Source organism: Lissotriton helveticus, chromosome 4_1 (genome assembly GCF_964261635.1).
Source record: "Lissotriton helveticus chromosome 4_1, aLisHel1.1, whole genome shotgun sequence".
NCBI classification, from domain to species: domain Eukaryota; kingdom Metazoa; phylum Chordata; class Amphibia; order Caudata; family Salamandridae; genus Lissotriton; species Lissotriton helveticus.
The window spans coordinates 1659888276-1659907105 of NC_136063.1; the positions used below are offsets into that span (position 1 = coordinate 1659888276).

At 48.5% G+C, this 18830-nt stretch overlaps 1 protein-coding gene across 1 annotated transcript in view; it reads left to right on the forward strand.

Moving 5' to 3' along the window:
* Positions 1-429: 429 nt before the first annotated feature.
* Positions 430-18830, forward strand: part of LOC144829310 (biliverdin reductase A-like) — a 296629-nt gene continuing 278228 nt past the window's right edge. The window contains exon 1 of the mRNA XM_078688341.1: positions 430-555. The gene's annotated coding sequence lies outside the window, so the exon portion shown is untranslated. The remainder of the gene's footprint in view (positions 556-18830) is intronic.

Here is an 18830-nt window from a genome sequence, read left to right on the forward strand (position 1 = left end):
CCATGCTGTATTTTTTTCTTTGGTTTGCTTCCTTACTCCCAGCCCACTATGTAATGTAATGTCCTTTCTGCTGTTTACTGTGAGTATGTAAAGCGCTCTGATACCTACGGGTCAAGCTAGCGCTATATAAAACTTTTAAAATAAAATAAATGAAAGAGGTGCTCCGCAGAGGTCAAGGTGCTATCCAGATCAATGATAATTTCCTCTTTCACCCCTCACCTCATAACACCTCCCACTGGAATGTTGCAAAGGGGCTTTAAGTAGGTACATGCAGAAGGGCAGGTTATGTGCTGCCTCGGCTGGCTGCTCATCCATCACTGGAGACTGCCGGTACCTCCACAGGGCGTTGGCGCGCCCTTCAGTGACACAGCTGCTGCTGGCGGGAGCGCGCATCAAGTGACTTAGCAATGCATGTGCTCGAGAGTCGGGAGCGCGCCTCTCTCTGCCAGGCACTGTTAAGTAACCAGGGCTAGACGGGAGGTCGAAGCACTCGCCTCTAAGTGAACGAGGTTCGCGGACACCCTGGACAGATAGCAGCAGAATACACACAGTACAGTAAGTCTCTACCCTCCGTGTTTGTCTGTCACCGTAGGCGCCCGATGTATTCTGCTGTGCCGAGATGAGTTGTGTAACAGCAGTTTGTACGGGACGCGGCGTTGACTGGGAGCCAGCCCGCTGCTCTTGGTGTACGCTGGGTGGAGGCAGAGCCGGGGTGCACAGCTGGGGGTGTCACTACAGGTGTCCAGTGAACTTTCTATGTGAATGTCCAGCAGCTGCCTCTTTCACACCGGCAGCGCCCACACCCTCCTTTCATAACCCGTCTCTTTCCGAGATGTGGTACTTAAACGGGGAGTTCAGGTACCCACCGGGTCCGCCATACGTTCCTTCATCCGGGCTGTCCGCATTAGAAACAGAGCAGACATGGGGAGTTTACCACCCTTCCTTTCTAAAACGCGACAAGTGCTTTAGCCCCTGGCCTGGAAGCACCTGTAGTCATCTAGCGCCGACTCAACTCTAGCTCCTCCTCTTGCCCAACACAGAGGTGCAGGGCACAAGTCGATGGTACACGCGAGTGGACGTCGATGGTACACGCGAGTGGAAGGTGTCTACCCACTCTTTTCACAGGGTGGACCCCGCCACCACTTCCAAGAGGTTGGACCTACAGAAACATGGTAAACTTGTCCCGGGGTAGTTTTCAGACACCGGGACACGTTCTGCGGCGGCTTTGATTTGTCTGCAGTAGATCCGTTCAGCAACTTGCAGAAGGATGGGGGAGGGGGGAGCATAACAAAGGCCGAAGTGAAAGGCCATCAGCCTTCCTTTTGCTGCAGTATCCCGGCTGGGAGCTACAGGGAGCCTCACACCTAAATACAAAGGAGGGGTAACAAAGGCGCACAGTGTATCACTCCACGGGTACTTAAGCAAGGCATGCCTTTGACTCCAGTAACAATTTGAATACCACGATTTTGTTTGATTTCTTTTATAATGATATATCATTACTCATCCCATTGCTGGGTGTCAGAGCGCTTTACATTACACGTGCACGTTATACATTCACAATAAATCAATACCACCCCCTGTCATGACAACTCCATCAATCGGTATTTGTATAGCGCATTATTTATTGGGTGGGGGGAGATCCAAGTCTTGCGATATTGGGATTAAGAAGGAAGTGAGTTGTCCTAGGCACCCTGAGTGCTCTATACTTTTACATGGAGCAACATTATGTCCCATTTAAATCAGGCATAAGAGAAGTGCTTGTGAGGCACACACTCTGTAATCACGTATTTCAAAGTCCTCTCAAAAGCAATAAGGCTAAAGGAAGCTTAGTGAAACAAAGTATTTGGGTAGAATCACACAATTCGTTCAAGGAAAGTCGAGAAAAAGCTCAGGTTTTCGAATTTCATGTTGTCCCATTCAGCCATTAGGTGATTTTCTATTTTCCTCTCACATTTAAATCAAAAGATAATGCATTTTCTTTAATTCTTGGTACACTAGGTTAGAGTGTGGGTGGCAGGCAGAAGCCACATGAAAGCTCAGCTTGTTTTGGGCTCAAGAGCCCAAGAGGACCTCAAGCCAGAGCCGGGCATGTGGCTTGAGATTTCAGTGGCTCACACTCCTCCAGTTGTCACTGTATTTAATTTTAACATTTATATAGTGCTTCATTGCCCAATTTGGGACACATGTCATCGGACATGTAGGTAGCACGCTACAACCCAGGGGTGACGGGGTAGGCTAAGTTTTGTTTTTGTGTGATCCTACGTGGGAAGTGTTTGGTATTGTGCATGAGCTGGCTGTGTTTAAAACTTACCAACCTTCCAGTTCAAGCATTTTGCAGACTCATTGAGGGCCCTGACCCACTTACCACCTTTTCAATTTAATCTCTGACAATGTTGAACCATGCTATTATGGCCTACGGGAGATTCTTTGAAAACCTATACATTTCATGGACAATCAGTTCAAACAAATCTTTTCTCCCTAGCTCAGCCAAGTAATGGCCTCCCAAATGCACGATTACAACTCCTGGAAGCAGAAGCCTCCGGGGCAGCAATCTGTTCCATGCAGTTCCAGTGGTGGGTGCTCAGAATCCAAAGTTGTGGTGCTTTGGGGGGGGGGAATAGAAAAATAAAAAAACGCAGACCAAGAAATAAAAAAGTAGAAAACTTTACATACCTGCAGCTGTGGCCACCAACTTGCTCCTCTCCCGATCCTCAAATTCAGCTGGTGCACACAGCGCAGACCCCCATTTGACAATCCCGACGCTGCTCTCATGCTGGGAATACCATACCCTGCTTGACAGAAGCTCTGGAACTGTTCTGGGGGCGCTAGAGGTCGCACAAGCGGAATGGCCACCATTAGGTAAGGCTCCCGCTGCCTGGACCATATATCCTTCATGTATCCTGGTTAAATAGTTAGCCATCTGGAAGAAACTGTGCACATATGTGTATGAACATGATCCCTGGCCTCGGTAAAGATTGGGAGCGGATCCTCTAGACTGAGTACTGCTATGTGAAAGGTTTCCCCGGGTGCAGTGCTGGAGCAGCGGGAGGCGTGGTGAGCGGCGCCCTGCGACAGGAGAGACCGTGGCTCGCCACGAGGGACGTAGGCCAACACGGCTAGGGGCGGACGGAGAACGGTCGTCACCTGGCAGCCCGCCGGAGAGGAGAGTTGCCTACAGTGAACTTTCCGAGGGGTAGCGCATTGGAGCGGGGTGTGCTCTGGTGGCCCCCAGGACGGCGGACAACACCCAGAGTGCTCATTGGCGCATGTCGGTACGGAGTGTTTGAGGACGCACCGATGAGGACCCTGCGGCGCCCATGAGACAGAGAGGCCTAGCGCCAGATCGCTATTGTGGTGAGCTGAGACCCCTGAAAATAGCACTGGTTACCCAGCGGCGGCGCTGGACCTTATTACTTTGGTACCATTTGTTAGAGCGGGGGACCCATCACAGCCGATCCACGGTGGTCATGCTGGACTATTTGCAGATCCCCGATTGCGTGCTGTTGCGTTGGCTGGGGGTTTATGTTGCAAGGCGCCACGAGAGACTGAAAGGCGACGAAGTGCGGATTCCGTCAGATTTAGCCTCAAGACGGAGTTCACGTGGCAGAAGGTGACGACCCTTGCTGTGGACATATTTTCTACGCTACTCCATCCTCCCATGGTGTGCTAAAGTAGGTGATATTCTCTGCAGCTCGATCCTGCATGTACCTGGCCTATCAACGGATATTGGCTACGGATGCTTGAGGCCCTAGCGCGGGCGAGTGGAGATTCAGGGGACGACGAAACGCTGGTTTACCGCCTGTAAGTACAGAGGACTTTAGCAACACAGGAATATAGTGCTATCTGTAGAGACCGGCGTTTGTGTGGCTGAGGTGGACTTGTGCTACCAGGTAATATTCGGCACTATGGTGAGACAGGACAACCGTCAACCAAAACTAACTTTTGTTACACCAAAGAAGGGGCCCAAACCTGCATCGGCGGGGGCTGACTCACATGGCGCTGAAATGGCGAGCGGCGGAGCACCGTCTCCGGAGCTAGATATGCACCAAATATTGCAAGAAATGAGACAAGGATTTACCATGGTGGTAGATAAGGTGGACCGGATGTCCTCCAGAATGGACGCCATAGTGCACAAAGTGGATCAGCACGAGGAACGTCTGAAGGAGGCGGAAAGGCGTATTTCGGATGCTGATGATACCACCGCCAGCCATGCGACGCAACTGGCAAGGATGGACAACCTACTGCGGGTAATTGCGAGAAAAAATGAGGATTTAGAAGCCCGTAGTAGGCGCAATAATATCCACGTGACTATTATTCCAGAGTCCACCAACACTGGGCGCATGGAGGACTATATCGAGAAACTTCTCCTGACGGCCATTGGTGTTGAGGCTTTCTCCACACAATTCATAGTGGAGCGAGCACACAGGTCCCTGGGTCCACAACCGAAACTGGGACAACCACCACGACCCATAATAGCGCGATTGCAAAATTATCGCGACCGCGATGCTGCTCTACGCGCTCCGTGCACAAAGCAAAACCTGGTATATGAAGGTGTGACTTTCTCGATTTATCCGGATTTCACCCCATTAGTGCAAGAAGAATGGCGCAAGTTTCTAGATGTAAAAAAAGAAGTTACGAGTTGCGCAGATCGACTATGCCTTACTTTACCCAGCATGACTCCGCGTGACACACCAAGGCAAACAACGTTTTTTTACTAACCCGCAGCAAGTGGAGGACTATCTACGACACCTGAAGCGGACACAACGGGGAGTGGATGGTCGAGACCTGGAGCAGCGCGACGACATGCACGAAGAAGAGGAAGACGCTTGACTTATCATAACTATAATTGGTACCCTAACCCATAGCCAGCGTGCGTGGTATAGGTACGCTTCGAGATAACAGAGAGGCTGGGGACGCTTCATATTTAACAGGCTAGAGACGATTGCAGTGACTCCTGTGTTAACGTATTCCAGGCCCCACCACCCCATCTCCGATAGGTCCCGGTAGTCGTACAGGTTACAGGGCCTGGAGAAGGACGGTGGCTTTGTGACTGTCTAATGCTGTTCCCCTATGGGTGTTCCCCTGTATTGAACTATGTCATCGCACTGGCGATGTTGTTTTTGTTGGGCGGGAGGGGAGGGGGGAGGGTAGACGCTTCTGGCAAGTTGGGGTTGCTTCAGTGGGAGGGGGGAGGAGAGACAGAGGGGACATTGGAATGTGGTTGTTTTTTTAAGTGGGGAGGGGTGGGGTGGCAGTGGGGGGGTAGGTTGGAATATGATTGTTCCTATTGTTTATCTGTATTGGTGGGGGCAATGGACAAGGGGGGGGAATTGTTGGTAAGTTGGGGGAGCCCCAGAACTGGAGGGGCACAGTGCATATTATTTCCAGTTGCTCTGTTGTTGTTGGATGAACGAGGGACATTGTTGGGCGATGGTGGATGCAGGTTGCTGGTGGTACAGGTTCAAACAAGATGGTTGTATATTGCACACATACTGCGTTATACTGATGGGTAACCCCCCTACAGACAAGTATACGGTACTATCCTGGAATATTCGAGGTCTTAAGAATGCTCGAAAGTGTAGACAGGTTTTGGCCTACTTAGATATGCACACGGTAAATATGGTGTTGTTACAGGAGACTCATATACCCCCCAGACTATCTCCTCATTTGCTGGCAGATGGGCGGGGGTCAGAGCCTTCTCTAACTACTCTTCTTACGCCAGGGGCACTGCTATATTGATACACCGTGTGGTTCCCTTCACATCACTGGGACAACAGGTGGACAAGTCGGGACGCTATGTGATATTGTGGGGACGACTGGGAGGAGATACGGTTACCATTGTCAATTGTTATGCTCCGAACACAGACACTCCGGAGATTTTTACACTATTATGGGGGAAGGTGTTGGAAGTAGGCTCTTGGCACATCATCTGGGGAGGAGACTTCAATGTAGCGGTGACACCCACGTAGGATAGGGCGGATGGCCAAGCACAATATCATCCTAGGATGAGGGAGACACTGTGGGGCATTGTGGAGGAGGGCGGACTGGTGGACAGTTGGAGATATTTGCATCCCAAGCTTCAGGAAGGTACACACTTCACCTCTTACACAGGTACATGGGTGAGACTAGATTATTGCTTTTTATCCAGAGACCTGGCCCTCGGTGTCACTGAGGCTAAACATCTGAACAGAACTCATTCTGACCATTGCCCTGTGCTGGTTACAATGGCTATACCTGGATATGACCGTCCTAGACGCACCTGGCGGCTCCTACCAACTGCCCTTCTGGATACTGTTTTTCGCGATAAACTAGGGGAAGACATAAAGGACTTCTTTCCTCGTAATAAAGGCACGGTAGATAGTGTCGAGATGGTGTGGGAGGCCTTCAAGGTCACGGTTCGGGGGTGGTGTATTGCCAAAAGCTTTGGGGTACTCAGAGATATTCAACGCACACTGCATAAACTGGAGGGTGAGTTGCAGGCACTGGAGAGGCAGATGGCGGGACGGGATGCAGGGACTGCAGACCAACAGTTTCGTCATAAATTGTCAGAATATGAGGAGGAGGCGCAGCGCGAAACAAAATTTAGAAGTAAAAATTGGGTTGCCTGCAAATACAGTGAGGGAGAGCGGCCAGGGAGGGCATTGTCTGAGGTGATACGGACAACCAGGGGCACTAACACCATCTTGGAAATAGTTGATCGAGAAGGCGAGGCCTGTAGAGACAATGATCGTATCTTGAACGCTCTACACACGCATTATGCGCACTTATACACTTCACAATCCACGGGGGAGATAGATCTAAATGGTTTTTTAGGGGAGGTGGCATTGTGCTGGCTGAGTGACGTACACAGAACATTTTTAAGTGCCCCTCTGGAACTGAATGAAATAAGAGAGGCCATAATGTCTCTGGGAAATGGTAAAGCACCAGGGTTAGATGGAATTCCCGCTGAATTCTACAAATGTTACATCGACATAATGGCGCCGGTGTTGAAAGAGGTATTCGAAGATTCTCTGGAGATGGAAATCTTACCCCGGTCTCTGCGCGAAGTAGTAATCACTTCCCTACTGAAGCCGGGCAAAGACCCTACGCAATGTGACTCCTACCGGCCATTGTCCTTGATAAACTGTGACGCAAAAATTCTGGCTAAAATGTTGGCCACACAGTTGTCACTCCTCATGACTAGAATAATACTTCCTGATCAATCAGGTTTTGTCCCAACGAGAGCGACGTCTCATAATCTCTGTACTCTCTTTTCACTCATACAAACGGTTGCCCCTGAGGTTCCGCTTGCCGCGGTGTTTTTGGACGCCTCTAAGGCGTTTGACTCAGTGGGGTGGCGCTATCTTTTTACTGTATTACGCAAAATGGGCTTTCCCCTGGTTTTTCTAGCATGGGTACAGTTACTATACACTAAGCCCACGGTGAAAGTCCTTGTAAATGGACACATATCGGCGCCCCTACGGATCACCAGAGGCACTCGCCAGGGGTGCCCACTATCCCCACTACTATTCGCTATTGCGATCGAACCGTTAGCATGTCGTATACGACAGCTACATCAGGCCAGCGCGTTCCGGTGCTTCCAGCGTCAGATATCTATCTCGCTGTACGCTGATGATGTTACCCTCTATGTCAAGGACCCTCAAAATAACCTGAATGCATTGCTGCGTGAATTTGTTAATTTTGGCGGATTATCCGGAGTTGCCATTACCTGGGGGAAGTCACAGTTTTTCCCATTGACTCCTGCGGCGCTTGAATTTCCATTAGACTACCCTCTGGAGTGGTGCCACTCTGATTTGCGCTATTTAGGGATTCAGATCTCCAGGGATAGAGAGGAGACGTTGCGGTTAAATTATGGCACGGCTATTACGATATTGATTGACACCATTATGCGCTGGATTGCTCTTCCTTTATCGATGGCTGGCAGGGTTTCCCTTATTAAGATGGTTGTGGTACCCCGCTTCTTATATTATTTTCTTAATATCCCTTACTACCCGGGCACTTTTTTCTTAGGACTTTGAAATCCGAATTGATTAAATTAGTTTGGGGGGGAGACAACCGAGGCTCAAGTGGGCTGTTATGGCGCAACCGTACAGCAAAGGGGGCTTTGATATCCCAGATTTTGAGGCATATTACCTTAGTGCGCAGGCCCATTATCTTTATCATTGGATTAAACCCGTTCGATACATGCCCCAGGTTGCTGTTGAGGATTGGATTGCTCATCCCATACCCCTCAATGGCGTTGTTCACGGGCCCATTAGAGTATTGGACACTCCTCTGACCAAGGTCTCTTGCACGATTGATGCCTGGCGTAGGATCTCGGATAGAGTACGGGCACCCTTACTTTATGCTCCTCGACTACCTCTTACATATCATCCCCGGGTAGAATTGCTGCAAGAAGTAGGATTTCAGAAAATGTGCCGTATACTTCACATAACCTCGTGTGGTGATATGTTTGTCAGAGGGGAATTTCGCTCTTGTGATTGTCTCTTTGGTGAACACGTTCCTAACCCCCTGGAGGTGTTTTATTATGTACGTCTGAGGGAAAGTATGAAGCCTCTACTTCCAGACTACCCGAAGAAACCGACCAGTATGGCCCCCTTAAACACTGTATTATGTAGCCCTGATGGCGCACACATGGTCTAACGCATATACGATAGTCTTTGCACCCACACTCAGGAGGTAACTGGAATGAAGATCTTGTCAATGAGATTTCTGACAAGCAATGGGAATATTGCTGTGAAGTCACAGGGCGCATGACATCCAGCAGTCGTTTTAAAATCATTCATTCTAAATTTTGACATAGAATATATTACACCCCTGCGCGTAAATACAGGTTTCACCTCGCTGACACAGACTGTTGCGAGCGCTGTAGGCGACCTGGGGCCGGTTTCTTGCATCTTGCATGGGACTGCCCTCAGGTGGGGTGGTATTGGGAACAGATACATGACACACTGAAAAAGATGCTTGGAATTGATATTCCCAAAGACCCATTGATACCTTTATTAGGTTACACGGCACAGATCCCCAAAAGCAGCAGGAAACTTCTGGATGTATCATTATTGGTAGCCAAACGGCGACTTGCCTGTAGAAGGGGGAGAGGCCGCGCTCCTAAATTTAAGCAACGGGTTCAGGATATGATATATTGTCAAGACCAGAACACAATCCCTGCAGAGACTTTACCTATGGCCTCTAAGCCCAAAGATATCTGGGGGCCATTACAGACCTACAGACCTACCTGTTACAACAAGAGACAACATCAGCTGAGGTTCACACCCCCGAGGTGCAAGGACCGGAAATGGTCACTGAATGCAGGAATGATTGCTAGAGAGACCATGGACTGATGGAATTATATTGCTCAATGACTACGGTCACGACTTGGACACGGGGTGACACTAATGTGAAATGATTTGTTATGTAATACCTGTGCTGATTAGGATATTGAAGAGGTATGCGGTATTCTCTGTGATATTATGTACACCACTGATTATTGATCCAATTGTTGGCATGCCACCTAGCGCCGGCTACGTTGTCTAAATGTATGTTCTCTCAAAACTTCCAAAAATAAAGTAAAAAAAAAAAAAAAAGCTCTGGAACTGTTCTGAGTCGCTGGGTTTGGTGCTCAGACAGGGCCTGGGAGCCTGGCCCTTTACTCCACGCGACTGTTCAACACAGCTCTGGTTGGAGAAATGATAAGTGTCTGTCGGCTTGGCCGTCCTAAGATTGCTGACCAAACTGACAAATTGCACCAAGTCAAAGGGAGATCCCTGGGGTACGCTCGTTTGCTTAATATATGTCCACCATAGCAATAACACTAGAGTATTTGACCAGCGAGTTGCTGTACTCTACTGTGCTATAGTGTCAAAATAATAATAGTAATTTCCACAGTGAAATAAAATTTGTTTACACTCTATTTGAAAAACGGAGATATTTATTTATCCATACGACAATACACAAAAAGTAATGTTTAAAATTTCAAAGCAATATTCTTTGAAAGGTAAAAAGATATGCAATCAATATCTCATATGGACACTACAAAAATACAGAACAAAATAATACATTTGTCACACAATCATAATTCATCAACAATAAAAAATATCACAAGAATACATTATAAAATAAAGTAAAAACCCCTATTGTAACTATGGCTTGTGGATATTCTCGCCACTATAGATTTCTAGATCCAATAGCCCAAGATTGCTTACACTATTGTGTACCACTGTGACAAAACAGTTTATATATGTGCATCCAGTGTGTACTAGGCTTCTCTTGGATTCTTTAGTTTAAAAAATGCGTCGACGCGTTTCGGTGCAGTACATCAGATATTGTGGCACCTTCCTCAGGACTTCTTGTTAGGGGTTTCCTGTGTCAAGAAGATTTCGGGTTTTAATTTCTCTATTTGGGGTCAAAGCAGTATGTCAGTATCCGTTTTTTTAAAATTATATACTATTCAACGTTCATCGGTTATCTCTCGTACTTCAGTTTCTCCTATATAGGGAATACTCATATACCTCGGTATCGTACAGTACGGAATTTCTTCCTTTTAGCTCTAAACTCTTCACGGCAAGTACCGTGCACCATGTTTTAATACAATAGGGATGATTTACCCTCTCTCACAGGTAGTGTCACATTCTGTTTCCTAATACAGTGCTTCAGTTTTGGAACCATCGTCAAAAATAAACAATATTTCCTCCAAATTTATTCCACTGTGGAGACCATTACTATAAATAATCCCGATATATGCGGAGTAGTTAAAAAGACCCAAGTGGGGTTATCCAACTGCCACCTCTATTTACAGGGACAAATTGCACTTGAGCTCATCACTCTTCCTCCGTACTGTTGTCATCAAATTGCATGCCCCCGCCTCGCCCTATGAGTAGGCTCACTGGCAGAGTGCAGGTCAGATGGAAAAAAAATGATAATAAAATTGTTTTATTTTCATTTTATTTTTCATGTATTAAATCTGCTGCCATTCAACAGTGGAGCGACACTCTTCAGTCATAACGTAGGAGCTGCCCCTGTGCAGTTCTCAAGTTAGCCAAGCACAACCCTCCATGATTGCAGAAGGTTAGCTGATATCCCTACCTTCCTTCCCGCGTCACATGGTCACCTGCAAAATAATCAAGCATTTGCAATGCAATAGGCATCACATTAGTAAGAGTTTGCGCAATTAGCGTTGTAAATGACAATGTCTTGTACCAATATGTTTTTGTTTGGAGTGGAGTGGATGTATGTGGTATGTAATAGAATTATGGGAATTGGAATTGTTAGTTGTGTACATTTTTAGCGTATTTATGTAGTGGAATTATGTGGCACCGTGAATAGATACGGGTGAGAGCAGCACAGAATAGATAGAAAGGTAGATAGAGAGGGATAGGTAGTTTGGGAACAGTAGTGGATGAACTCCAGACAGAGGAGCAGAAAGAGTGTGTGAGAAAGAGAGAAAGAATTGGAGAGCAGGCCATAGATTTAATAAAGAGGAGGCTTCTGTGTACACAGAAGACATGCTAAGACAAGGAGGAGAGCGTGGGTTTCCGGGACGAAAAACTTGAAAGGGCAGCTAGGTTACTCTACGCAGATCTCAGTAATGGACAACAACACGCTGGCTTGCTGGTATGGACCGGAAGTCCCCAGCGACTCCGGTCCCTTTATTTAAGCCCTCTGGCCACGCCTGGCCAGAGAGTGCTACAAAGTGTAGTGGTGCTTCCGGGGCTCTGTCCCGAGGGGGACAGAAACACTACACCACTACATCCCATCCCAAATTAGTCTTTTAACAAAATTAATGTCAAACTTTAACATGCAAAATCTGCAAGTCTCTGGCTGGGTCGTGGATTCGGTCTGAGGTTATACGGACGCTGGCGGACTTCCCGCTCTTGTCTAGGACTCACCAAGCGACTGCCACTTGCCACACATTCGGGGCTGTTAGTCTTGGATGGCGATGGCCTCGCAGGACTTGCTGCTGAGAATTCACCAGGATTGTCTACAGAAGTGTCCAACTGAGGTTCCACACTCGGTGATGGCTCTGTAACTGGAGGTGCTCCGGTCATTGATGGAACTTGCTTGAACCAGGATATGTTTCTTGTTATCACTTCCCCATCGCGTTCCACGGTGATGGCTGTTCCTTTCATTGACTTCACAGTCCATGGTCTAGACTCATATGGAGTGCGGAATTTTCCCCCAGTCTGCCGGTTCCGTATCAGCACAGCGCTCCCTGGGGTCATCAAGCGGGTGCGCGCCCTTTGTCGACAACTGGCCTTGTCATTGTTGCTGCGTCTTCTTTCTTGTGTGCCTGCTGGGTCGTATGGATCAGGAGCCCAGTTGTCAGCCATGGGTAGCATGTCACTCCGATTGCCTGTCAGCATGAGCGACCAGGGAGATTGTTGCGTCGTGCAGTGTGGTGTGCTCCTGTATTCTCTTAAGAAGTGTTGAAGAGCAACTTCCGGATCCTTGTCCTCTGCTGTTGCAATGTGCAGTATTTTGTTGATGGTGCACATGAACCGCTCAACTTCTCAGTTAGCTTGTGGCCACTGTGGAGTAATTCGGTGGTGCTTTATTCCTAGCCGTTTCAGAAAATCCTTGAACTCGCTACCTTGGAACGGAGACCCGTTGTCTGTTTTGAGGACGTGAGGCAGTCGGAATAGGGCAAATGACTTATCCAGGATCGGTTGTATGTTTGCAAAACTTGTAGACGGTGATATTTCAGATGGTGATATTTCTACTATCGGATAATTTGTGTAACTATCAACGAGGACCACTGTAACTCTCCCGTCAGGGAAGCTTCCGAAATCAAGGCTAACCCACGACCAAGGCAACGGAGCCGGATCTTCCGTGATTATTGGAACTGGGGCTACCGAGTTGCTGGTGAGCTGGCAAACCCTGCAGTTGCATACCACCATGTCCACACTCTCTTCTAGACCAGGGAACCACACTTTTTCCCTCATCCTTGATTTCATTCTCCCAGTGCCTTGGTGGCCTTCATGTGCGAGGATTGTGGCCTGATTTTGTAAGCTTTTTGGTATTATGACCCGTGAGCCTCTCAGGATGATGCCATTTTCTGCAGCACTAAGCTCATCGCGAACTCTCCAGAATTTCCCTAGGCGAGTTCTGTCGGCCTCATTCCATCCTTGGACATTTTTGAGAAAACCTTCCCAAGATCCGCTCTTCAGAGCCTCGGCTACGTGCTTGAGAATTACATCCGTGTCTATGTGTGTTTTTACTACATCAAGCGACAGAGCACGCGGGCACGACCACTGGGAGATCATGTTGACAAACTCTTCAGTTTTTGATTCTTGGTCAACGTCTGTTTCAGCTGTGACTGCCGGGTGGCGAGATAGAAAATCCGCAGGATTCTTTGCGCCGGGTCGATATATCAGCTCCATCTGGTAGTGTTGCAAATGTATTGCCCATCTTTCGATCATAGGAGATGGGTGCGGAGTTGTCCCTTTGAACAATGGTAGAAGTGGTTGGTGATCCGTCACCATTTGGAAGGGGTGGCCGCTCACATATAAGTGAAAATGATTGCATGCCCATTTGATGGCTAGTGCTTCTCGTTCTATCTGTGAATACTGAGCTTCCGTCCCTGTCAGTGCTTTGCTCGCAAAGGCTAGCGGGACCCAGGTTCCTGGTTCAGTCTCTTGGGTGAGTAACGCCCCTAAGCCTACCGGGCTGGCATCAACCAGTACTTCAGTGGGCCGAGTAGTGTCAAAGTATGCCATTGTGGTGCTGTCTAGTAGGGCTGATTTTATTTGATTGAACGCTTTTTCCTCAACGGATGTCCACTGCCATGGCGTTTCCTTTTTTGTGAGGTTTCGCAAAGGTTCTGCGATCGTAGCTAGGTTTGGGATGAATCTTGCACAGTATGTTGCCATCCCTAGGAAACTTCTTACTTCCGACGTGCTGGTCGGAGCAGGAGCAAGTTGGATTGCCTGAGACTTTCTGGGGTCTACTTTGACACCCTCTGTGCTGAACACGTACCCAAAGAAGTCAATTGTTTTACGAAAGAATCAGCATTTTTCTTTGTGAAGGGTCACGCCATGCTCTGCTAGCCGCTGCAGGGTAGTTCGGAGTCGTCGGTGGTGTTCTTCGATTGTTTTGGAGTGGATCAAGATATTGTTGCTTACATTGAGGACGCCTTGGAGGCCTGATAAGATCTCTCTCACTGCATTTTGAAATATTTCTGCTGCAGACGATATTCCAAAATTAAGTCTCTTATACCGGCGGAGTCCGAGATGGGTTGAGAACGTCGTAATATATCTGCTCTCTTCAGCTAACTTCAGCTGGTGATATCCAGCATTTAAGTCTAACTTCGAGAACCATTGCAAGCCATTGAGATCGGCTAGAATGTCGTCAACTGTTGGCGTTAAGTGTCTCTCTCGTTTTATGGCCTTATTGGGCATTCTCTTGTCGATGCATATCCGAATTTTTCCTGGTTGCTTCGGCTTTTCGGCTATTACCATGGGTGACACCCATGGAGTGGGCCCTGTTACCTTCTCAATCACCCCTTGTTGTTCTAGCTTCAGGAGTTCTTGCTCAACTAGTGGCCGGAGATGAAAAGGGATTCGTCGGTGTCTCAATGCTACCGGTTGTACTGCCTTATCAATGTGCAGCTTCACTGGTTGTCTCTTGATGCTTCCTAGTCCTATAAATAGTTGTGGAAACAGTTCTAGTATGTCATCAGTCTGCAATATCTTCACTGAATTACTAAATGCGATCAGATTGAGATCCTCAGCGGTATGGCTTCCGACCAGTATATCCGCCTCTCTATCGACAACGTGAAACGTTGTTGTGATTTCTTGGTCCTCCGATTTTACCTGAACCACCATTTTGCCTTTCAGGGGAAGCGGTTTGTGACTTCCGTATGTTAGGAGTCTGATTTTGGATGGAGTGAGTGGCGGTCTCGGGTTCAGGCTTTTGTAATGTTGCACACCCATTACGTTAACAGTTGCTCCCGTGTCGATCAGGCCGGTTACTGAGGATCCAGCAATCTCAATGTTGCACTTAGGCTGCGGTCGTCGTCTTTTCTTAAAGTCACCTGCAAACGACACAAAATAACACTCCTCGACGTCTTCTGTTGAAGAATCGTCTAGGAGCGGGTGTTGGCGAGAGAATGTCTTCATTGACTGTGAAGTTGAGGGCTCCTCAAGCGAGAGGTGTCTTACAGCTCCTGTCGGTGTCCTCTTTCCTGGATTACCTCTGCCTCGGTAGCCTCCTCGACACACGCTCGCAAAATGGTTAGGGATGCCACACTTGGTGCACGTCTTCCCTCTCACCGGGCATCCATCCGGGTTGTGTTCTTCCTTCCCGCAGTATCTGCACGGTGTTCGTCGTGTCGTTCTGGTGGGCCTCCTTCCTCGCCCACCTTGGGTCGGTGTGCGGATGGCGTCAACTCGCTCTGTCTTTACGCTGACTGCTGGATCCGTCTGTTGTGTAAGCGCGGCCTCCATTGCGGTTGCTCGGATGTCAGACAGTTCATGCGATCAAGCGAAGATTAGAATTTCTTCTAGGGTGATGCGTGGCTGTCGAAGTATGAGTGTCCGCAATGTCTTGTTGCGGCAGCCGTAAGATGAGTTGTGCCGTCACCTCTTTGGTCTGATCATCCTCGGTGCATGTGCTTACTAGTTCTCTGAGGCGCGCGTGGAAGGCGTCCATTGACTCTCCTTCTCTTTGTCTGGCTTGTCTGAACTTGAAACACTTGTAGTGTGGGTTGAGCTGGGGATCAAAATGAGCATTTAAGGCTTTGACTGCTGCATCATAGTCAGTGGGCGCGCCAGTGTTCGGGAGGTGCGCAAACAGTTCGTATATTTCATCTCCCGCAAAGTGTAGGAGTAATGATCTTTTACCGGCCCCGTTCGTCTCTCTTGTTGCCACAAAGTAATTGTTGAGGTGCCCAACCCATACTGTCCATCTCGGTGACGCAGTAGATGGGTCAATCAGTTCACGAATTTTGGAGTGTACTGGATGTGGTGACAGCTTCGCAGGGGGTGCGGCCTGCTGTTGTGCCGCTGGAGTTGGTTGATTTGACATGGCATGTTGTCTTGTGGTGACAGCCCTTGTCCTGATATCCCTGGATTTTCTCCTTTGCCTTTGCTAGTGTTTGTTGATCACCCTGGAGTTGAATCACTTGTCTTTGCCAATGCTTGCTGGTGCGGGGTTTTTGTTCTTGCCCTTCTTGGGTATATGTTATTGTTGTTTTTGCCAGTGCTTGTTACTGTTTCTGGCACCAGTGGTTTGCATTAGCCTGTGTTTGTTGTCCCAGGGCCTCTCTGCTCTCTGTATGTACTTCTATTGAGGCGTGGAGTGTCACGGGGTGCAGTTCACTGTTCGTTTGCTTTAGCTTCTCATGGGGCCGTTTGCCAGCTGATTTATGTGTTCGAGCGCTTCCTTCGCGCTGTTCCTGGAGCGTGCTGGGCCTTTGGTGCTACTGTGCATGTGCGCACTTGCTACAGCACCGCGGATCGCTTGGGGACACGTCACGGGCCTTCCAGTGGTGCGTACGGGCACTAGAGTTGCTGCAGGTAATTTGCGTTTGCCTGGCCTTCCCCGCGCTGCTTACCAGATTTCTGCCGCTATGTTTGGGCGTTCTTTGGGTATGCCGCCGCTGCCGTCAGTCAGTGCAGGCACGGCCTTCTGGTTCTTCAGAATATGTCGTCCTCAGCGACGCAAACCACTCGAATCTCACCCTCATCGCCAGTGTAAGGGGGGGCAGCTAGGTCAACGTAGGGCAGCTAGGTTACTCTACGCAGATCTCAGTGTTAGACAACAACACGCTGGCTTGCTGGTATGGACCGGAAGTCCAGAGCGACTCCGGTCCCTTTATTTAAGCCCTCAGGCCATGCCTGGCCAGACAGTGCTACAAAGTCTAGTGGTGCTTCCGGGGCTCTGTCCCGAGGGGGACAGAAACACTAGACTGCTACATCGTGCAAGCTGTCAAATGTGTAACGCCACATATGTGCTTCATTCAGCCTTGTGTCCTGCCCAGCAAGCTTGCAATCCTGTGCACCTGGCAATACAGGCATAAATTTTGGCGCACCCTGCTTCATGGTCCATTTAACTGTTAGTATTGAAACTAACTCTACGGCCGTTCATTAACAGCAGCCTACTTACTACACATTGGGAATGGTTAAATAGAGTGTTTTTTTAAATGTTTTTATGTGCAGTGTAATCTTACCTGAGCCTATATGATTTTAATCGGCAATGGGCGGACAGCAAAGCAGCTGCAGGCAAAGCCGTGGTGCACCAGAAAAATTTGCTGGACTGGCTCGGTACAGCAGAGGGATCCCTCGGCCTCACACCTAAGCGAGATGGTGCCTGAACACAGTGAAAGCAACAATTACAAAAAAAGAATAGTTTCCCCAAACAACAGATGAAGAATGCAGAAGTTAGGAAACAGTAGTGGGCCAGTGCTCCTTTGCTATATATTGAAGTGACGTATCGCTGCCTAAACCAGTGGTACCAATGGTAAGCAGCTGGCGGGGGCTAAGTCCTTTACTGAATTCAGCAAGTCTTAAAAACAGCACATGCACGCAGCCTAGAATCGACCTAGAAACATTTGCATGCCTCATGTTAGAGTGGCCCAACTCCAGCACATCAGTAGCACCTCTTGCTCCCGCGTTGACAGGAAGCAGCGAAGTATCCAGCAGCCACATCACCTTGTCATGTCCTCCATCTGCGTTGACAGAAGAATACCGTAAAAGATGGGAAAAATGAATACCAGAACCTTTACAAAATGTTCAATCTCACATAGCGCTTGTAACAATCGGACTACTACCCCCATGCCATTTGAACTGCTTGTTCCACCAGCCCAATGCCCGCAGCCACGTAGAGTGCACCAATCCAAAATGAATGCAAACTATACTGTGCAGGAACTAACCCTCTGATATCAGGGCCCAACTGACACCCTGGCAAATTGGAACCTTATGAGTGTCGTCCTGTCCTCATGAACCAACATGGGGCTAACAGCGACCTATAAAGACTTTCAGATTCCCTAGTGGACAGCACTCATTCCCGGGGCCCTGTGCAACAGTATATGGTCCCCCCTAACCATGTGGTCAGTCTTAGACCGGGTAATGGTGACTGCTAAGGAACCATTTGGCCACTGAATATCTGCTAGCTGCAAACCACCACTTCTGTATTTCTTGTCTTTGCTACTAGCCCCCCACCCTTAGTGCCCCATCGAATGCCAGGAAGAAAACTTCACTATAAAGACGAACCTCTGCTGTTGCCACTCACACCCTCTCAAGGCTGGCCATGACCCTTGCCAGTTTTAACATGTCCATGGGGTGCATGGAATCCTGCCTGCATCCCTCTATCTCTGTCAGCCCTTAGTGCCCTTTGTATCAGCAAAACGTTTGTCCCTTTTGTGCGCCCTAGTCTCTTTGCAAAGAAGGAAATTGCTGCAGTATGCCACTTAGCATATGACACTGGTCGCCCTTCACCTATCAAAGCCTCAAGAAATGCAATTACAGACATGGGCTAAAACCACTTTGTAACACCCATGCTTTCCTTAAACCTGTGATATGTGTAATATTCCCCCTCATAGACATGCCTCGTCGTGGGCACTAAGATGGCAGCTATAAAGTCTGGTAGACAGAGGCATCAAGCCACCCTAGTTGATCCTGGAACAGTGAAGGCAACTCCGCTGCTTTTGGGTGGTTGTACCTGAAGGCCTGCATCTCAAAACAAGATGGAGCATCTGCTGCGTTGTTCAATATTCCAGGCACATGTTTGCCTCAACTTCAGGTAAGACATGACCTGAGCAATTGACCTGGAAAATGGGCAGCCCATGGGTATGCTACTCAGAGCAAAATTCAACTGCCCCACCACCACCGGCAACT